Source organism: Cannabis sativa, chromosome 2 (genome assembly GCF_029168945.1).
Source record: "Cannabis sativa cultivar Pink pepper isolate KNU-18-1 chromosome 2, ASM2916894v1, whole genome shotgun sequence".
In the NCBI taxonomy this organism is placed as follows: Eukaryota; Viridiplantae; Streptophyta; class Magnoliopsida; order Rosales; family Cannabaceae; genus Cannabis; species Cannabis sativa.
This window is the reverse complement of record NC_083602.1, coordinates 9,990,659-10,009,352: the sequence shown is the minus strand read 5'-3', so window position 1 is coordinate 10,009,352 and position 18,694 is coordinate 9,990,659.

Below are 18,694 nucleotides of genomic sequence, written 5' to 3'. Positions count from 1 at the left end.
CGCTAATCATAGATATGGAATCTATAGCTTCTATTTAGATATAAAAGTGAAATGATGATTTCCTTCGAGCTTGGCTAAATAGAGATAAATGGTTGAGTACTCATTTCAGTGAATATGTTAGTTCACTGAAATATCATTTATAGGTGGCTAAGTATTTTAAGGATAAAATACATTGAAGGGTGTAACGGTAAATTAATCCCTATACAATGTAAATCATCTATAGAGGATCATTGATTATTGGGATTATAACAATGGATGACTAATAGAGTATCTATATCGTGGAACATATAGAGCGTTCTATATAACAAAGAGTGCAATTCCAATAACTATGGTGGATGCAATGAGGAATTAATAAGTTAGTGAACTTACTAGGTAAATTCTAGATCTGGTTATTGGAAGCTCGGATATATAGGCCCATGGTCCCCATACTAGTTGAGACAATACTAATTGTAAGACTCAGTTAATTTATTTTAATTAATCAATTATAATTCTAAAATTAGACTATGTCTAGTTTATGAATTTTCACTAAGCTAGGGTTTAATTGTGAAGAAAAGAGATTCTAGGGTTTATTTGTTAATTAAGAGACTTTGTTAAGTCTAAATAATGAATATATTAACTGTTAATATTATTTAATAATTAATTTTAATTATTAAATAATTAGATTTGGCATTTAAGTGATTAAATTGGAAAAATGACATTTTTGAGAAAATAAAATGAAAAATTAGAAAAGTGGAGCCCACTATCCATGGCCGGCCACTTGGGAAGCAATTCGCCACTTTTTTTTTATTATTATTTTAATGTCAAATAAATCTAACCTAACCCTAAGTTGTTTCCTATAAATAGGTAGTGATGGCTTCAAAGGAAAAAGATGATGCAACTCATTCCTTCAGTAAAATTTTGAGCCACCTTCACTCTCCCTATTCGAAACCTTCTCTCTCTCTCTTTTTCTATTCAAAATCGAAGCCCTATAGTGAAAAGAGTGAGTACCCACACACATCAAGTGGTATCAATCATAGTATGTAAGGCTTTGAAGAATCTAGTTTCAAGAGAAGGAGATTCGGACTCAGATCTTGGTGATACTCTTCTACAGAAAGGATACAAGGGTTAGAGATCTGAGTGGAAGGAGACATTATATTCCGCTACAACCACTGTAAGGTTTTTGAAACTTTATATGTGTTTATTTCATATTGTTTTAGAAGTTCATGTTTAGGATGTTAATAACATACTTGTTAGTAAATTTAGATCCTAGTAAAATAATTCCAACAACTGGCCTCAGAGCCATGGTAATTGATTTACTTTCAATAAATTTGGACCTAAAACGATATATGTGTGATTTGGATGTGATTCATGTTGATCTATGTGTTTATGATGATTGTTTGATGTTTGCAAATTTTTTACGAAAAATAATTAGAATTTTTTTCAAAAATTATATTTTGTTGGATAGTTTGAAAAAAAAATTTAGCAATTAACTTTTTTATAGAACTCAATATCGCTTTTATTTGAATTAGCTATGATTGTTTGAAGTTTTAAAAAAAGATAGTGCTGGTGTCACCCCATGCGCGTGCGGATACGAGTGATCACTCGGTCACACACGCCTCGGACAAGGGCCTGTCCGAGTTTTCTCGGTCTGAAGCCCCTGTTTTGTCTAAAGGCTGGGCTTCCGTGCGCGGACGAGGCTGCTTGCAGCCTCTCTGGCCAAGTTTTCTCGGCCGTGCACTCCTTCTTGCGCGCGCGGATGGTATGCACTGCATGCCATCCGCATCAAATCCATTTTTTTTTTTCAATTTTCTTCATTTTTTCATGCTTTTTCATGGAATTAATTTCGAATTTTTTGTGTAATTTTGTATTTAGATTTTTATTTTTCATATTTCAAATCTAATTATCAGAATTAAATTAATTAGTATTTTTTAAATTAATTTAAGATATTAGTGAAATTTGAAGCTTGAAAATAGGTAAAATCTATCTTTTTGCTTAATTAGTTATCTTATTTTTTTAACATTGATTATTTTATCTTATTTTTAAATTTAAGGTCAGATATTTAATATTTTAATTTTTTTTAATAAAGTGACCTTATTTGAAATTTAATATAAGATTATTTTAATCATGAAATTTTAAATTGAAATAAGATATTTTGCTAACTTTTAAATTTTGTTTTTTTTAAATTAAATTATAAAATTGTAAAATTGATATTTATTTAGCATTTTATTTTATTGAATATTTAATTTTTATTTTAAGTACCATGAAATTTGAAAAGTGGTTACCATTTTTTTTTTTGAAATAGATATTTAGGTTAGTTGAAACCTAATTTTTTAAATTTATAGGTTTAATTTTAAATTTTTTTAATTTAATTTTATTTATTTTTTATTATTTCGAAAAAAAAATATTATTTATTTAATTTTTTTTTAAAAATTATTAAATTAATTAATTAATTTAAAATTAAATAAATTCTATTTCCAACTATCCAACTTGTTACATGTTTGTGTGTTTTATATTGTTTAATTATTGAAACAAGTTCTATAAAACCTATTATTGTTTGATCTAAATTGTCATGGTTAACTTGTTGACAGATCCAATGATCTGATTTTAAATTGTCATGGTTACCATGAAACAAGTTCAATTATCAATAGGTCAAACAAATAATTTGTAACAGGTAAATTTTGCATTCTTCTTTCATCTATGTATAAACCTAGTAACATGATAGGATCCATCCAAATCAATGTGCCTGTGTGAGCCTATATGTTTGCTTTGGCCTTAGATGCATATAGGTAGCCCATTTAATTCTGTAATTAATATGGACTAGGTTGCTAAATAAAATGTCACATCTTGATAGATTTTATTTAGGCCCAATTAGTGTTTGGGTCTATTCAATTAATAACAGTTGTTCATTTTAAGGTTAAATTTCTCTCTTTTGGGCCTTGTGTGAGAGTTAGGGGGCCATAGCAGTGGGTACGACATATTGAACCCAGCCCTCCCTCACATGAACAACCCCAACTATGAAGGCCCATTTGCCTGATTTGAATAACTGTACTAGGTTAATTAAATTGGTTTAACCTAATAAGATTGATTAACAACATAATTAATTTCTAAATATATGAAATTAATTTTTCATTTGAATATTTTAAAATTAATTTAAGAAAAACACACTTAGTTTAATGAAACTTATTCAAGATAAACTATATGTATTTTTCTTGTATTTAATTAAATATAGAATTATAACTAATTAGATTCTTCTGATGCTTAATTATTTAATATTTCATTAAATATTTCTATTTAAGTTTGTAAATTAGTTATTTATAACTAATTTTTGAATCAACTTGAATTTAAATATTTTTGAAATTCATAATTAAGTTGAAGAATTCTACGAATTAGTTATTGAAAGATTCTTGGAATATTATTTTAAGTTGAAAGTTTGTTAATTTTGGATCAACTTAAAATAGAATATTTTTCAAATTAGGTGGTTAGTAACTTAATTTGTTATTTAATTAAATTTTGTTTGAAAATAATTTAAGTTGGAAATTTAGTTATTTTAGAACAACTTGAATTAGATATTTTTCAAATTTTATTTTATTATATTTTAATTTATTTATTTATTTTTCAAATTTTATATATTTATACATAATTTTCAAAAATTAAATTAAAGTTGGAAAATAATTTTCAATTAATTTCGGACCAACTTTAAATTTATAATTTTCACTATTAAAATAATTGATTAAATAAAAATAAATTTTTTTTAAAATAATGAGCTTTAATCAAGAGACATTCGATCTCCATTGTTGGTTCTACATAGTTCTTATTTTAGTGAGTAATCCTCCCTAATGGAGGAACGTTCATTAGCAATTTAACGCCGTAGAATCTCGAAAGATAAGTATTATTTGTAAGTGTTTTATTTTTAGTATGGATCACCCTAATGGTGGCGACTATTAGTAAGACTTACAAAAGTATGAAACAATGGTGGAGGCTCATGAAGTAGGAATGACCTTGACTCTCGCCTAAACGGGACAACGTGAGATTCTCTTTTCGATCGAATAAAAGGTTGCTAGAATGTTTGTCATTTTAGATGAGTTGACTACTCTATTCAATGGATGATGCTTTGATTCTCGCCTAAACGGGACACTGTATTAGTTTATTGAAAACCTTGGAAAATAAAAATATGTTTCAATTTTGGTATTTTTATAAACATATTTGTTATACTTGTTATTTTCTGAATTTGTGTATGAATTTATTTGAACCAAATGATTTACTTCTGTTTATTGATATTTGTAGTGTCAAAATGAACAACCCACACCCCGACCCACTCCTAGTAAATGCCTTTGCAAATGAACTCTATAGTGTGAAAATGCACCCTGGAAAGAGCATTAACTCACACTTGTTAATGATGAATCTGAAATTCCAAAAAGCAAACTTGCTTGGAATTGAATTATCAAGAGAACAATGGGTTCAGTTCAAACTTAATAGTCTTCCTCCTAAGTATAATGGATTTGTTGTATCTTATATGATCAACAATTTTAACTCTTCCGACATGGATAAGCTAGAAGCAGAATTGCGAACTTATGAACGGAACTTGATTCCAATGCTGCTCCCCAGATTTGCAAACTTGTGTAAGAGGAAAAGAATTAAGGATGAAGCTTCTAACAATGCTGCTTCTTCAAGTACAATTGATGGTAGTACTCTTCAATGTTCAAATTGTAAGGAGAAGGGACATCAGGAAGAACGATGTCCTAGACTTCTAAACAATTCGAATGAAGGTAATGCTTTTGTTTTTGAATCATGTGTTTTAGAGAATGACAAATTCTTCTGGATAGTTTATTCTGGATCTAATAACCATGTTTGTTCTTTATTGCAGATGCTTGAAACTTGGGATTATCTAAATCAAGAGGAGTTTAAGCTCAAAGTTGGAAATGGCGAGTTAGTATCGGTCCAAGCTAATGGAAGAGCCTGCTTCAAGTTACAGAGAAATTTTTAGTTTTAGACAATGTTTTGTTTAATCCTAATTTTAGTAGAAACTTGATTAGTGTTTCATGTTTACAGATACAATTTTATAAATTGAATTTTTTCGAGTTCTGTTTGCACAATTTCTCGTAATGGATTTCAATTATGTGTTGCTCACATGAAACAAGGGCTTTATGTTTTAAGACCGGAAATACAAATCGCACTTAACAATGAACTTTTCACTATTGCTAAATCTAGAAACCATAAAAGAAAAGAGATTGATAATGATGATTAAACTTATCTATGGCATTTACGTTTAAGTCATATAGGCTAAGATAGACTTCATAGGTTAACCAAAGACGGTCCATTGAAAAATGTCTTCTTGAGTGAATTACTAGTATGTGAATCTTTCCTAGAAGGAAAAATGACCAAACATTCTTTCTCTACAAAGGGAGAGCGTGCCAAACAACCCCTTGAATTAGTACATTGAGATGTTTGTGGACCCTTGAATGTTAAAGCCCGAGGTGGTTATGAGTATTTTGTCACTTTCATTGGCGATTTCTCTAGATACAGTTTCATTTACCTAATGCAAAAGAAATCTGAAACATTTGAAAAGTTTCAAGAGTTTCATGCTTTGGCTCAAAACCAATTAGGTAAGACATTAAAGATCTTGCGAACTGATAGGGGTGGACAGTATATGGATATGCAGTTCAAAGATCATTTAATTGAACTTGGAATTGAATCTCAATATACTGCCCTTAGCACTCTACAGCAAAATGGAGTAGCAGAAAGAAGAAATCGCACACTTTTAGAAATGGTTAGGTCTATGCTGAGTTATTCAACTCTGTCTACGTCCTTCTGGGGATATGTTATACAGATGGCAAATGACATTCTAAATGTTGTTCCATCTAAAGCAGTTCCTAAGACACCCGTCAAACTATGGAATGGTCGTACACCTAATTTACGCCATTATAGGATTTGGGGGTGCCCTGCTCATGTCTTGAGAAAGAAAGAAGGCAAACTAGAATCGCAAATTGAAGTTTGCTTGTTTGTCGGAAATTCTAAAGAGACTATGGGTGGACTATTTTATAGTCACAAGGATAACAAAGTGTTTGTCTCTACAAATGCTACCTTCCTTGAAGATGACTATATTAAAGACTTCAAGCCGAAAAGTAAAGTTGTGTTAGAAGAAATGCTTTCAGGTATAGCACCTTCTGATGTTCCATCCTCTTCTACTCAAGTAGAGGATAATCCCACTCCCTTAGTTGAAACAACACAAGATGTTACAACTGAGAGAACTACCACAAAAGTTCCTCTTCAGAATGTCACTGCTCCTCGTTGTAGTGGGAGGGTTTCTACTAAACCATCTCATTATGGCTTGGATGGTGAAATCAATATGGTCATTGGTGACGGTATTGATGACGACCCATTAACCTACAAACAGGCAATGGCAAGTCCCGAACAGAAATAATGGTCAGTCGGCATGGATTCAGAAATGGATTCCATGAAAAAGAACAAAGTCTGGGAATATGTAGACGCACCTGATGACTATCGTCCAATTGAATGTAAGTGGGTCTACAAGAAGAAAAGAGGCGCTGGAGGCGAATTCAAAACTTTTAAAGCTAGACTGGTCGCCAAGGGTTACACCCAAAGAGAAGGCGTGGACTGTGAGGAAACTTTTAGTCCGGTCTCCATGCTCAAATCCATTTGAATTCTTCTCTCCATAGCAGCCGCTTTCGATTATGAAATCTGGCAAATGGATGTCAAGACAGCCTTCCTCAACTGAATTCTTGAAGAAACCATCTATATGGAGCAACCAGAAGGCTATGTTCTTGCAGGGTAGGAAAAGAAAGTTTGCAAACTCAATAGGTCTATTTATGGACTCAAGCAAGCTTCCCGCTCCTGGAATAAAAGGTTTGATGAAATCATCAAGACCTACAGATTTCTTCAGAATGAAGATGAACCTTGTGTTTACCAACTCAAGGAAACCCAAGTGGTAGTCTTCCTGATCCTTTATGTTGATGACATTTTGATTATTGGCAATAATATCAAGAAAATGAATGACATCAAGGAGTGGCTTGACACTCAATTCGAAATGAATAATTTGGGTGAAGCTGCATATGTTCTCGGTATTCAGATTATCAGAAACTGGAAGAACAGATCCCTTACTCTCTCTCAAACAACTTACATAGATAAGGTTTTAGAGAGATTCTCAATGACAAACACCAAAGGGGCAACAATGCCTTCTAGAGTTGGTGTCCGTCTATCTAAGGAACAGTGTCCCACTGATCCTCAAAAGATAGAGGACATGAGAAGGGTTCCTTATGTTTCAGAAGTTGGAAGTCTAATGTATGCAATGTTATGCACTAGACCTGACATCTGTTATGTAGTAGGAATTGTGAGTAGGTATCAGACAAATCCAGGACAGGAACATTGGAATGATGTTAAGCATATCCTGAAGTACTTGAAAAGTACAAGGCAATTCGTGTTAGTCTACAAGGGTGGTGCTTTGAATCGCGTAGGCTATATCGATTCAGATTTTTAGGCATGTCTTGATGACAGGAAATCTACATCTGGGATGGTGTTTACTCTTGGGGGTGCAGAAGTGTTAAACAAACTGCAATTTCAGACTCTACGATAGAGGCAGAATACATAGCTACCACGGAGGCTGCGAAAGAACTTGTCTGGCTTAGAAAGTTCTTCACTGGACTCGGTGTTGTTCCTGGAATGGAAAAACCACTGGTTTTGCTTTGTGATAACACTGGAGCCATAGCCAACAATAAAGAGCCTCGAAGCCACAACAGAAGAAAACACATAGAAAGGAAATATCACATCATCAGAGAGTATGTGGCAAGAGGGGATGTACTGGTGGAGAAAGAGGACACTGAGGACAACCTAGCTGATCCATTTACCAAAGTTTTGGTAGGAACTGCATTTGAAAATCACCGACTGAATTTAGGATTAATTGAAATGTACTGATTGTTTTATATTAGTGCATGTGGGAGTTTGTTGGGCTTTGTGCCCTAAATAAAACTACATTTTAATGTAATCTTTATCATTTAATTATCAATAAAGAGACAGAAGTATTTTCATCACTTATTTAGTGTGTCAATTGGTTCATGTTATCAGTTATATGTTTATTTAATTTATAAATTCATCCAAACCCTTATCACATTGATATTCTTGTTTATTGTGTCGTCAGCACAATAGAAAGTAATCAAGATTGTGTGATTAAATATATATTCCTAGATTTATCAGTACAAAGGGTTTAACTAATATGATAATCTACAACATAGTTTACTTGCACCTAGGATAAGTGCTATGTCCTTTCCAGGGCATTGGTTAAAGTAAAGCTTGGGTTGGATGCGTGGAGTATGCATTGGAAGGGACCAATATTGAACTTGGATTAGATATGATAAATTTACCATAATATATATTCAATTCAATATCACCTAGTTGATCCTAGATCAAATGATCTTAATCCTGACAAGGTTAGGTTTGATCTCAAGAGTATTATTCATGTTCATTGATTTGTTAGTTAAGCCTACTTTTTGGTCAGGGTGATACGTACATTTTGGGACCATGATAGTGCAATTGAGTGAAAGCGCTAATCATAGATATGGAATCTATAGCTTATATCTGGACATAGAAGTAAAATGATGATTTCCTTTGAGCTTGGCTAAATAGAGATAAATGGTTGAGTACTTATTTCAGTGATTATGTTAGTTCAATGGAATATCATTTATAGGTGGCTAAGTGTTTTAAGGATAAAATACATTGAAAGGTGTAACGGTGAATTAATCCCTATACAATGTAAATCATCTGCAAGGGATAATTGATTATTGAGATTATAACAATGGATAACTAATAGCGTATCTATATCGTGGAACATATAGAGCGTTCTATAAAACTGAGAGTGCAATCCCAAGTTCTATGGTGGATGGAATGAAGAATTAATAAGTTAGTGAATTTACTTGGTAAATGCTAGATCTGCTTATTGGAAGCTCAGATATATAGGCACATGGTCCTCATACTAGTTGAGACAATACTACTTGTAAGACTCAGTTAATTGATTTTAATTAATCAATTATAATTCTAAAATTAGACTATGTCTAGTTTATGAATTTTCACTAAGCTAGGGTTTAATTATGAAGAAAAGAGATTCTAGGGTTTATTTGTTAATTAAGAGACTTTGTTAAGTCTAATAATGAATATATTAAATGGAAATATTATTTAATAATTAATTTTAATTATTAAACAATTATATTTGGCATTTAAGTGGTTAAATTGGAAAAATAGCATTTTTGAGAAAATAAAATAAAAAATTAGAAAAATGGCAAAATTGCAAAGTGGAGCCCACTATCCATGGCCGGCACTTGGGAAGTAATTTGCCACTTTATTTTTTTATTTATTTTAATGCCAAATAAATCTAACCTAACCCTAAGTGGTTTCATATAAATAGGTAGTGATGGCTTCAAAGGAAAAAGATGATGCAACTCATTCCTTTAGTAAAATTTTGAGCCACATTCACTCTCCCTATTCGAAACCTTCTCTCTCTCTTTCTCTATTCAAAACCGAAGCCCTATAGTGAAAAGAGTGAGTACCCACACACATCAAGTGGTACTCAATCATAGTGTGTAAGGCTTTGAAGAATCCAGTTTCAAGAGAAGGAGATTCGGACTCAGATCTTGGTGATACTCTGCTACAGAAAGGATACAAGGGTTAGAGATCTGAGTGGAAGGAGACATTATATTCCGCTGCAACCACTGTAAGGTTATTGAAACTTTATATATGTTTATTTCATATCGTTTTAAAAGTTCATGTTTAGGATGTTAATAACATACTTGTTAGTAAATCTAGATCCTGGTAAAATAATTCCAATAAGTTCATGGCTGCATTATGTGTCTAATTATTTGATTGTTTAAGGCTAGTTCATGCCTTCTCTATTTTAAGACCTTAAAATTGAGTTTATACTCATTTTGTCCTTTTGTAATTTTTTTGCGTCAATTATTCAATGTGTTATTATTACATGTCTCTTTTTCATCAAGTTAATCTCTTTGATTTGGATCTAAAGTCATAAACTTGAGTGGTATTTATTTTATGAAACATTTGTACTATTTATTTTTCTCTCAAACTTTGTATTTGAGTTCTCTTTAAAGCAATTGGTTTTGTTATATATTATAACTAGTAAACAAAGCCGCGCTTCGCGCGGTTTTAAAGCATAATTTAAATATATATATTTAATATCATATTTATTTAATTAATTATAATTTTTTAAAATATATATTTATATATACAAAAATATATAATGAAAGTGAAAAATTTATACATTTTTTAAAAAAACTATATTTATAAAGTTATGTTTGTATAACTTGCTTTATATTTATGAAAAATTTTATTTTCACCGCACAAAATTATAAATGCACCCCAATATTAAAAAAAAATATAAACTAAAAATAGTTTTAGAAAATTAGTGTTAATATTTTTTTAGAATTTTCGTTTTTACATTATTTTGTGTTAATTTCTTTGTCTATTATACTCATATTATATCATTTTTTTTTCCTAAATTATGCACATTTCTTTATTTATTTTTCATAATATTTAAAATATAATTTATTTTTATTTTCTTAGTATATTTTTTAAGAATATGAAAAATGAAGAATATTTTTTTTAAAAAATTTAGCATAAACTAAAAAATAAATATTTTATATAAAATAAAATATTTCTTATTTCTTTTTTTCAAATTTTTATACATAAAAATGAGGAACTATGAATACAACAATTACTTAGATACTACACTTTAGAATTCAGATCAAGAATTATTTTATGTAACTCATTTCTGATACAAGTATTACATATGTAATTTACTATAAAAATGTACATTAAACTAAAAGTACAATAGTTATATTTCATAAATATGATAATTAATCGAATTTAACACTTTAAAATTCAACTTCAAAAATTTATTTTGTCTAACGCCTCTTTTATAAAAATATTTTTTTATGTAACAAATTATTTTGTAATACGCTATATAAACAACTTAAATATTTTTTTTATAATTAATGAAAAATCAAAAAATAATTAATTACACATACAATTGCTATTTATATAGATTTACTATTAACTAATAAATTCAAATTATTATTGATATACATATATCATGATACTAATTCTTAAGGTATCAAAAATTTATATATATATATATATGTACATTCTTGTAACTGTTCTAGTAAAAAAATTTTTAACGTTCTTTTTGTCAACAATTAAATAATTGATTAAAATTGCATCTTAATACTTTTTTCTTAATGATAATTGCTATTTAGTGAAATGGTATTAAGGCAAATAGTATTTACGCACATTATACATATTGTAGTACTTACATATATTAATTAAACAAATAAAATAGTAAAACGAAATTATAATATCAAATTAAGATAATTGTTATTGGTCATTAATAAGTTTTTTTTTTCAAAAAATATATAGTTAAAAATAAATTTATGTTTCGGTCTCTAAAATACATTTTATTTAAATAATATTTTTTATAAAGTATTTTTCTTTTTACGAATGCACATATATTAATAATAAATTTCTATTATAATAAAATATGGCTCATTAATTTATGTTGATGATTTATATTCTTATATGTTACATATATATATATAAACTATTGTTTTTTTTTTAATTATAATGTAGTTATTATGGTTGTAATTATATATATTTTTTTCAAGGGATGAGCTATAAGTTTTAAAAAAAAAATGTTTTTACCAATTTTTTTTTTTATAGTTATCTATTTTTTTTCTATCTTAACATTAATTATTATGTTACTTTTATATTTTTTTACCAAAATATTATTATTTATTATTGTTAGGATAGGATATAAATTAAAAATATAAATTACCAAAAAAATATATTTTAATATATATATTTATATATACCTCATCTCATTTTCTAAATGTTCTAAATATTTTTCTCCATGTCTCAAATCACACAATAATAAAGTACTTTTTATTATTAATAATTTCAAAACTATGATGAAAAGTGTCATATATTGACCTAAGAAAATAAAAACAACAACAATAGTAACAAAAGATCTACTTCAAGCGATTAAAAAGTATACACACTTCATCATATAAAAACCAAATCAAATATTCTTAGAAGATACAAATATGCAAGAAACTAATTGAAGGTCATCAATAATAATAGAATATATACACATACACGTACAAATAGAGTTACAAACAACAAAATAAACGAATAAAATATTAAAAATAACACCCATACATATTTAGGAGACATGGACAAAGAGAAAAGAGTAATACAAAGAGAGACATATGATGAAAATAAAAAATCAAGAGAAGATATATGTATATATAAGAAGCATAATGAACTAAAACTGAATCTAAATACATATGCATGTAAAAATAGTTTTAGTGATAATCGTTCAAATCAAAATAAAAAAATTACCATATAGTTTTGTTGCAAAATATCCATTGGAGAAATTACTTGTCAATGAATAACTATTTCCAAATAATCTGAAAATAAAACATCAAGAATTAGGAATAACAATAAAAAAGAATAATCTTAAAATATGAATAGTCATTGTCATGTAATATGAATATAGAACATCAAAATTAGAAAGGAGAAAAAAAAAACATAACAAAAACTTCAAAATTATGAGTGGATACAAAACTTCAACTTGAGTATAGGACATTATATATAGACATAAACCAATAAGAACAATGCAAAGAAAACAAATAATTTTTTTCTATTATTTAATGGAAGAATATGAATAGTTTTAATAATTAAATGTATAATAAATACAAATAATATTTTTTAATGAAGGAATACAAAAAATTTTAATATTTAATAGTGAAATCTTAATATAAACATAAATGAAAAGAATTAAACAAAGAATATAAATAGTTTTTTTTTTTTTGTTACAAACTTCTATTTTTATGTAATAATAAAAACTCTAAATAATAAGAAAAATGAAGATATTAGAAAAAAAATATATATATATAATAAAAAAAGCTCATATAAAGTACCACATCACCTTCCTATATCATTCTCCTTTTTTATTATTATTATTATTATTATTATTATTATTATTATTATTATTGATAGAAAGAGTAAAAGATGATGATAATTACAATTTATAATTGTATTAATATATTATTATTATTATTATTATTATTAATTGATAGAAAAATAATTTATTCCTAAGAGATTGTTCATATTCATAATAATTGTTATTAAATTATTAGGTAACTTATTATGTGTTGTAACTTACTTATTAAAAGCTATTATTAATTAGTTGTTATCATCTTTTATATTTTAATAGAGAAAATAGAATATCAAAAGAAGATGATACTATTTTTTAAAAAAATAGTTAAATAGCTATAAACTAATTTGAGAGTGCCACATCATCTTTTTGAAATTCTCCTTTATATATATATATATACATAGATATTGATATCATATAAGTAATTAAGTAGAGTCGAATATAATAATAAAAAATCAGAAAAATTACCAAACAAAAAAAAATATATACAATGTTGAAAAGATAGTAATTTGAAATTGTTAGAGTTGAGTTACATGATTTTTTTTTTTTAATTCTTTTTTTAATTATTATTTTTATTTTTTTTTTGAAAATGAGAGTCAAATAGAATAAAAAAAAAGTATAATACATTACCTAATCTTTTTTTTGCTTGTTCTTTTTTTCACTTTGCATATATAAGAGTACATTTTTTTAGATTTAGTCAAAATATGATAAAAAAGTATTTAGTTTTAAAAATATAGTATACCACATGCCCGAAAATTATTTTATTTAATAGAGAGAAAATGTAAATAATGATTTCCAATTTATAATAATTACTTTCCTATATATCATAAAGTAATAAATTATTTTTATATTAATATATCATACATTAGTAATTAAATGTAGTTATAAGTTACACTATTATTAATTAATAATAATAGATGTGAATAGGAGTTACTCTATTGATAATAATAATAGATATTTAGTTAAAATTATTATTGAAAAAATAAATAAATGATAAAAATTAAGAAAATAAAGAATAGGATAGAAAACACATATAGATTACCACCTCAACTCCCTAATGCTTTCCTTTATATATATATATATATATATATATATATATTGATGATATATATTTTTGTCATTGATATGCTATGCATGATTTTACATGATTATATTACACTTGGTTTTAATTTCTCTCAGTTCATCTCTAATTTAATTTGCCCTTATATGGAATACATATCAATTACTTTTTAAATTAATTTGTCACTTTGATAAATCTTTCCTTTTTTTATTCCACAAAATAATATTGACAGATAGTTTTAATGGGAGATTTTTTTTGCTTATTCTAAATTAAAATGTTATAGGTATTGACTATTTTAATTCGAGTAGTCATCCCCTTTGAATATAAATCATATTCAGGAAGCTTTATTGGATAAGGTAATTTGCTAAATCTTTAATAAAAATTTATTTAGAAGAGTTTGAATATTTAAAATATTCATCCGTAGTCAGCCGTTGATACACCCAAAGAGGCCAGTGACATTTCATGAATCACGCTACACTCCATCTAAAAAGACATTGTTAATGACAACGCTTTCAGGGATTGTGCAAAAATGGTATAAGAAGAAAACTGTACAACATGAGCTTAAACCTGTCTTGTTTGGACCTAACCATGAGTGTTGGATAGACAAGGAAGATGTCTTGGATGTGTGCAAGTTGGGATGAGTCGGAACTAATGTTATGACTATTTAGGCTGCTACTCAGTCAGTGGCATTCCTTGACGCAAAGAATATGCCAATTCAGAATGAAATTAGAAAATTATCACAACGTAAGTTTAATCATTTTTCCATTAATTTAATTTTTGTTACTAATTTGGTCACTAAGTAACTTCTCTTTGGTGTATTGTTTTGGAAACCTACAAGATTCAAAAAAAATATACAAAACAGGGTTGAGGTAAAGATCAGGCAATACAAGTGTCGAGGACAACTAGACAATGTATAGTGTGGATATTACTTCATGAAGATTATTAAAAGCTTAATGACTCAGCACAATCCTGCAACTTTTTTGAAGAATGAGGTAATTAAACATATATGATGTTTATTTGATAATTAGTTTTTATTTCAAATACATTTAATATTATTTATCTCTAGTTGTACAGTTCAAAGATGACAAGACTGACAGCAATCAGGAGATAAACGAAATACGGGATGAATGTGGCAGTTTTGTGAAGTCTTATATATTGAAAGAATGAATACAGGATTTTTTACATTTTGTTATGATACGTGTAGGATATAAAAAATTTAGCTATATGATCGTTTCTTTTGGTGATACTTAGTTTTATTGATATAGTTCATATTTTATATCAATTTTTTATGGCTAATTAGGAATTTTTCCCCTGAACTTTGACATGTACCAAATCATGCCCCCTGAACTTTTTTGGTCGTCCAAAATTCCCCTTAAACTATTGAGATTGCTAGATTTAAGGACTTTTGTCAAAGTTCGAGGGAAAAAATTGCTAATTAGCCATTTTTTATTATGACATGTAGGATACAATTTTTATGATCATTACTTTTGATTTTATTAGATGTACTTAAAAGTTATAATTTTCTTGATTACATGAAAAATCTTATCATTATTATATTATAAATATTATTGTTAGTCATATAAATATTATTTTTTATAAGATATAAATATTATTATAAATATTGTTATCAAAGACAATTTTAATATCTGAAAATGCAGGTGAGGAAAATTGCAAAAAAAAATCTGCAATTTTCCCCTACCTACAGTTATGCGTCATTTTATAGCCGACACAAAAAGTAAAAAAAAAAAATTGCGTAAAATTATGTGTCAAGTTGTGCAACACAATATAATCTAATTAGCTTCGGCTAAAATTTGAAGCTAAATTTCTTGCTTCATTCAAGAACTAATGCTAATGGAGCATACTTTTTGCTTCAGCTCTCAACTGAAGCAAAAAACAGTTTGCGTCGGTTTAGAAATGAAGCAAATAACTTGACTATTTGCGTTTGCTGTTATTACGTCAGTTTAGACAACCGACACAAAATATTTTTGTGTCATTTTACAACTGAAGCAAAAAGTTATTTTTGTAGTAGTGTGAGGTGTCGTTGTATATAGTCATTTTGTAAAACTTTCTATAATAGGGATCCCAAGAACACCTTTTTACTGTTGTTATAATGTTCATTTTCAGTATTTTATTTTAGTCAAGTTTTTAATATTCTCACAGTTTTTAATAATTAATTAATATACTAGTATTATACTAGTTGATAAAATCACACACATGGCGTCCCTATGGAATAGGGCGTTACAGCCTAGAACCAGTATGGAACTCTACCTTTTAGCTTGGGACCTGCCAAGAACGCTTCCTTGCCTTAGCCCGGTATGTGGCTCCTATAGGAACTCTTTCCATTCTTCTGTACAGTTCTTGTGGGGCCTTGGCCTTATGCATTTTGAGCCAATTTTTCATTCATATTCGGTCCCAAGGCTTTCGTGTTCTTTCTTTTGGCCTATAGGCACTATGTTTTTGAACACTACTATTGTTTAGCTTTAAAGCCTTTTACTATGGACATATGATCGTCTTGGCTATCTTCTTATTACATTGACATGTAAGTATTTGAATTTACTTTTTTTATGTCAAGCTTAAGTATGTCTGCACTTGACTTAGAAGCAAGTTTAGTAGCTTATTCTAAGTGTTAAAATTTCTATGCATAAATTATTTCACTAGTTTGATGCATTTTATGGTGTGGGTGCCCCCCAAGTGAGCATGCAGACTTACGGTCTCTTGGTCACTTACAATTCACCAAGTTTCATAGACCTTGCCTGGGAATTTTCTTGGGGGTGCTACCGGGTGTACGCATGTGGAGCTGAAAAAAATTAACTTCAAGAAGTTATTTTTGTTAGCAAGTGGTTTAGACATAATTGGTCTTATGTGTAACAAAAGCTTACAGCTTTGTGTCCGCTTTTAAAATCATGTGTTGGCTACCCCTACGTGGCCTACTGCGCAACAGACATCACTGAAGAGTGATGGGAGGCCATGCTGAAAAGCGATGGGTACTATCTCTTTTATATTTGGCTACCTCTGCAGGGCTTACCAGGCAAAGGCCATCACTGAAGAGTGATGGGAGGCCCTTGCTGAAGAGCGATGGAGATTTTTTATGGATTCATGGACGGTGAAACGTTAGAGGAACCACTATACAAGTTGGCTAGTGAGAGCACTTACCGAGATGTTCTCTATTCCAACACTTTGGTAGAAGAGCCAACTCCAAGTTTTCGTTGTACTCTCCAGGCTTGTATGCACTTTTATTGTTATCTTGTAACTCGATGCGAACCTTTTCAATTGGGTCTAAGCATGCTTGTTGCATGATCTTTGTTGTCAAGGAATATTCTTTAGAGCACTAAATCGCTTAAGAAGACTTTCCTTTCTCAGACTTGTTTGCTGAAGCACCTTGCAAGCTTTTGTTGGCAAACATGTCGCTTTAAGTTGGCTTGGTCTTTTCTTCTTTCCCTTTCATGAAAGGATAACGCTAGCAAGATGTGGTTTACTTCTGGTCATAGTAGACGAAAAGTATGAGAGCAGACTGTTAGCGAATCGGTCCAGCCAGGGTACAAACCAGGTGGCAACCTATAACTTCTTCTTGTGATCCTCAAGTTTAGTTTGTAAACAAGAGATGAGGGAGGCCTTGGTGGTGTTCTCTATATTCCTGGCACTAAGCATGGTCTCCAACCCAAAAACCATTCTTAGCCTCTCTGCCATAAGGGCCTCTAGCTCAGAATTGGCTTTGTCTTTTGTTGTAAGGGAAGCCTCCAAGATCTTCACAGTTCACAGGCTCCTAAAAAGCATTTGAAGACCCCTTAGAGATATCTCGAGATGAGCTCAATTTCATCATGGCCCAAAAATAAAGCAAAGCAACATCAGTATCAAACTTCACAACTCTGGCCAGCCAGTCCCCTCTTTGGACCACCATGGCCGGTCAGACCCCCATGTAGGCTTCCAATGCCAGCCAGCCACATGCAAGAAGCACCATGGTTGGCCAGCCTATACAGTGCCAAGAAGATGAATAGAGCTGAAAGTATAACTCACCAAAGAAAGATCTCGAATCCTGAAAGAGTAAAGTCTATCAAGTCCACCATCACCCAACTCTTTTAGAGTCTCATCCAAGAAAGAAAGAACCCTCTTATGCACCGGTTGGCTGACTCAGCAGCCTTCTGTCCAACAGCTGACCCAGCTCCTCTACTGGGCCTTCGTGTACCTTGGCCGGCAAGTCGTATCACAGGCTATCTGGTTGGTGCAGGCCTTAATGGAGGAGGAGGCAGTGATGGTCCGGCAGCATCCTCACCACAGGAGGTCCTAGCCACCTTCGCCCTCACCCGTCTGGTAGGCTCATCTGAAGGTCCACCTGCAAGAACTCCCAACCTAGAAGACATGTTTGTAAAAAGAAAAGTAGCAAAGTTAGAAAGCAATCATAAATATTCAATATTAGAATAAAAGCATGGTGTTATCAACTATCATATACCATCATCTGAAGAAGAGGAGCTATCACAGCCCTCAACTATAGCCTTGCCCTTAGAGGTAAGTACGGGACATGTAGGTCTCTCAAAAACCTGGCCTCTAGGCCCAATATGAAGGGAGGCATCACTTACTGGACTCGGCCAGGCGCCGACGGAGGGTCTTCTCCCTCCTCTCCAAATTTCGTGCAATACGAGACAAAG